Genomic DNA, 4,627 nt, shown 5'->3' with positions numbered 1-4,627 from the left:
TAGGGATTGGGCCTGCCCTCTGCCACCCGGGAGCAGGCCTAAGCCAGCAGGTCGTTATCTCCTGAGGGGTCCCAGACTGCGAGAGGGCACAGGCCGGGCTGAGGGACCCCCCTCCCCCCGCCCCCCGAGTGCACAAATTTTTGTGCACCGGGCCTCTAGTTATATATAAGTTCTGAAGAACTCTGATGCAGCCATCTTTCTATGCTAAGTTACCATTTATTTATTTCCCTCTCCCCCTTTTTATTTTATTGATTTTTTTTTTAACAGAGAGGAAGGGAGAGGGATAGAGTTAGAAACATCGATGGGAGAGAAACATCCATCAGCTGCCTCCTGCACAACCCCTACTGGGGATGTGCCCACAACCAAGGTACATGCCCTTGACCGGAATCGAACCTGGGACCTTTCAGTCTGCAGGCCAATGCTCTATCCACTGAGCCAAACTGGTTAGGGCCCCTCTCCCCCTTTTATGCCTAAGAGATTCAGACGGAGAAACCTGCTTTAGGAAGGAGAATGTAGGATGTTGTCTTAGCCTAATTTGAATTAAGTATGGTAAATAGGAGGGCTTCAGGCACGGGCCTGTTAGCTAGACACCCTGTGTCCTGTTATTTCTGAGCCTTCTAGCAAGGATTCTGCTGCCAGGCGTGTCCTCTTCCTCAACTACCTAAAGTCACCCACTCTCACTTCTGAAACCTAAGACTCCATACCACCCCCGCTTTCTTCTTTGTCCAAAATTGTCTCAGATGCACAATGTTGCCTCACTGTCCTTGGAATTTTCACGCCTATGTGAATTCCCCATGCACATATATTAAGAATTTTATTTTCTCCTGTTATTCTGTTCATTTGATTATTAGCCCAGCTAGAATAACTTAGAAGGTGGGAGAAAAAGTATTAATATTTTTTTAGCCCCCACAATATGTCTGCTTTTGGTTTTTCTAGATACTCTAAGTTTGAGGAAGTTCTATTCCTGTGTGCTGTAAGTTTCTATTATGAATAAGGGTTAAATTTTATCAAACGCTTTTTCTGCATCTGTGGAAATGACTTCAGTCCTACCTTCATTCCAGTGATCTCCATATTCTTATTTCCACCCCCAACTTCTCTCCTAGGCTCCAAACCTGTACGTGCTATTGCTTTGCTTGGAACTGCATCTGGAATTTCCAACACCAGATAATACTTTTGGGGGATCCAACAAAGGGCCTAGCATATAATACTTTTCATGGTATTAGCTGAGTAAATGTAGCGTCAGTTTTAACTTGGCTACATTTTAACAGCTTTCGGTGCAGCTGTGTTGCTGGAAAGTTCATTTGAATACCAACTTTTTGGCAGGGGAAGATTCTTGGACTAAAAAAAAAATTAACAAACTTTCAGCTCTTTTATTAGCAGTATAATAATAATAATTTACTGAGTGCTTACTTTATCCCAGGCACTTTATATACATTACCCCATTTAATCCTAACAGCCTGAGGAGCTGAATTTTAAAGCAAAACTTGAATATCCAGATTTTAAACATGAGGACATTGAGGTCTAGAAAAGTTATGTGACTTGCACAGTATGGGATGGCTCTGGGATTCAAACCCCCATCAACAGACTCTAGAGCAAACACAAGGAAGCATTACCACAACAAAAACAAAATCTATAAAATATTCACTTCCATCACATTCCTAAAGCTCACTGCATCACTGAGTTCCTAACCTTAGAATGGGGATCAGAGGGGAAAAAAAGTTTGGGAGAGAAAAACAAATGCAACATATCTTCATTTTTGACAACTAGAAATCTGATGGCATCATTGCCTTATTTAAATATTTCAATGAATCCTCATTTCCCCTAAAATGAAATCCAAACTGCCTAATATGGCTTACACTTACAATCTCATCTGGTCCAGCCTCCTGTGCCAGCCTTGTATCAAACCACTATCTGTCTCAGACTCTATGCCACAGCCACCATGAATGAGCTTTGGGCCATGCTTTTTCTCGTCTTTAGGATCCAGTATGTTTTGTTACTACTGCCACAAATAGTCTATGCTTCTCTCTTTCCCTCCTCCCGCTAGCTACCTTCTCTCCCTGGGACTCAGCTTACGTGAGTTTCTCTAAGGAGTCTTTCTGAATCTCTCAGATATGGATTAGATACGTCTCCCTTGTGCTTCAACAGCATTTTTTCTTTTCCCCATCACAGTATTTATAGCACCTATGAGCCATATTTTAACTGCTTACATACTTGCTATCTCCATTAGATTGTAGGCTTAGCAATAGCAAATACCACACGCATGCTTTGTTCATAAACACGTCTCCCATATCTAGCACAACATCTAGTGAAAAGCAGACCTCTGATATTCGTTAAATGCGTGAATGTTTCCACAGATTGCCCTTTTCAACTCCAGTGCAGTGTTATTTTTTCTGAGATTCTTGTTTAAAGTGCTGAAAAAACTGAAAATATACTTCTTTAACATGACCTAATACATAACTCACTTTTTAAAAAGAAGATACTTTTAAATTAATTAATATTATACTAGGTATACCTAGCAATAAGAGGTTCTCCTTGAGCACCTTTTGTTTGCAGATGTCCCAAGGAAGAGCACTTCAGTCTCCAGGAGATACATTTAGATAATCGTGCCTCCCAAAAAATAGCCATAGGTAAATCACAATCTCATCTTCTCTGATGCACAAAATGTTTTGTGTTTCCCGTCAAATATCACCTGGCTGTACTACGTTATTAGTTTTCTATTCCTGTGCAACAAATTACCACAAATTAAACTTAAATGGGTGCTTAAAACAACACCTAGTTATTATTACTCAGCTCTGCAGGTCAAAAGTCCAGGCAGGCTCAAAAGGGTCCTCTTCTTAGGGTCTCTCAAAGCCAAAATCAAGGTGTTAGGCAGGCTGCACCCTTTTTCTAGAGGCTTGAAGGAAAACTACATTTTCTCTCTTTAAGGTATTATGCAGAATGCCTTCTGGTTGTGGGACTGAAGTCCCTGTTTTCTTGCTGCCTGTAAGCTGGGGACCACTCTCTTAGCTCATAAAGACTGCCCTAAAGTCTCTGTATGTAGCCCACTTTATTTTCAAACCCAGCAACAGTGCATCAAAGCCTTCTTGCGATTCAAACCATTTTATTTCTTCTTCTACTGCTAACTCGCTGCTTTTAAATGGTGAGTAAGATCAGAATGAGCCCACCTGCAGAATCTACCTTTTGTTAGTCAACTGATTAGTAACCTTAATTACATCTGCAAAAAAATCTCTTTTTATCATGTAATATAACAATTACACACATAAGACCTTGTCACACTCATAATTCCATGGATTAGAAATCTTGGGGGCATTTTTTTAAATTCTGCATACCACAATTATCACTAATAGATGTAATTTACTACACACTTACACACACTTTACACAAAATATCTTATTTAATATGTCAGCTTTCAGAACTCAAGCAAAGTGACAATGACATCTGCACAGAAGACAAACCCAGCACAGAGTGTCAGAACACAGGTAATGTGAGGGCCTTCTGGCCAGGGGAGCAGCTCAGTTCAGGAGGATGAAGCCTATGTTGCATGAGGTGGGCAGCCATCTGCAGTGGTGATGGGAGATTTATTACATAAAGAGGAATTTTCAAGTAAGTAGATATACTAAAGATAACAAATACCAGGTCACTCTCAGTCAGAAAAAGGAGTAACAAATACGGAATGGGAGACAACTAGAATGCACTCTATAGTGTTAGATTGTAACTTGCTGTATCAATGTGAACTCATTACTTAGATACTTAGATAGATAGATGATAGATATAGGTAGATAGATAGACAGATAGATAGATAGATAGATAGATAGATAGATAGATAGATAGAAAGAAAGAAAGATGTGTATATATATTTATGTATTTTCTAGTACTGTCTACTAAGAGGACCTGAAAGCAGTGACATCTCAATGGCAATGAGTATGTAGATTCTGACTTCTTAATAGTATTTTCCTCTGAAAGAAACTAGGCACTGTATTAGTCAGCTCAAGCAGCCATAACAGTTGTATACAGTTCTGCACCACATAACTACGTTTCAGTCAATGATGGACTGCATACACAATGGTGGTCCCATCTATCTATACTAATAAAAGGGTAATATGCTAATTAGACCGGATGTCTTCCAGACAACCCTCCGGAAGTCCTTCCAGACAAAGCCACTGTGGCGGGGCCAAGACAGAGGCAGTTAGGGGCAATCAGGCTGGCAGGGGAGAGCAGTTAGGGGGATCAGGCCGACAGGGGAGAGCAGTTAGGGGGATCAGGCCGGCAGGGGAGAGCAGTTGTGGGATCGGGCCTAAACTGGCAGTCGGACATCCCCCAACTGGTCCCGAATTGGCTAGGGTGCAGGCCAGGCTGAGGGACCCCACTCCTATGCACGAATTTCGTGCACAGGGCCTCTAGTCTACACTAATAAAAGACAAAGATGCTAACTGACCATACCTGTGCTACGCCCACCAGCCAATCAGAGCGACTATATGCAAATTAACCCAACCAAGATGGCGGTTAATTTGCATATACCGGCTGGGAGCAAAGACTGAAGACAACGTAGAAGGAAGCCAAGCTGCAGAAGGGAGCAAAGTAGAGGCAGCGGAGACAGGAACGGAGCCAAGGCAGCGGAGACAGGAGG

The 4,627-nt window shown here is 41.8% G+C and overlaps 1 protein-coding gene across 2 annotated transcripts in view; it reads right to left on the bottom strand.

Annotated features, from left to right (window-relative positions):
* RAVER2 (ribonucleoprotein, PTB-binding 2) overlaps window positions 1-4,627 on the bottom strand; it is a 92,663-nt gene that overhangs the window by 73,338 nt on the left and 14,698 nt on the right. The gene's annotated exons all lie outside the window — the stretch shown is intronic.

Source organism: Myotis brandtii, unplaced genomic scaffold, assembly GCF_000412655.1.
Source record: "Myotis brandtii unplaced genomic scaffold, ASM41265v1 scaffold26, whole genome shotgun sequence".
NCBI lineage: Eukaryota > Metazoa > Chordata > Mammalia > Chiroptera > Vespertilionidae > Myotis > Myotis brandtii.
The sequence above is the reverse complement of the archived record's forward strand: the minus strand, read 5'-3'. Positions and strand labels throughout refer to the sequence as shown.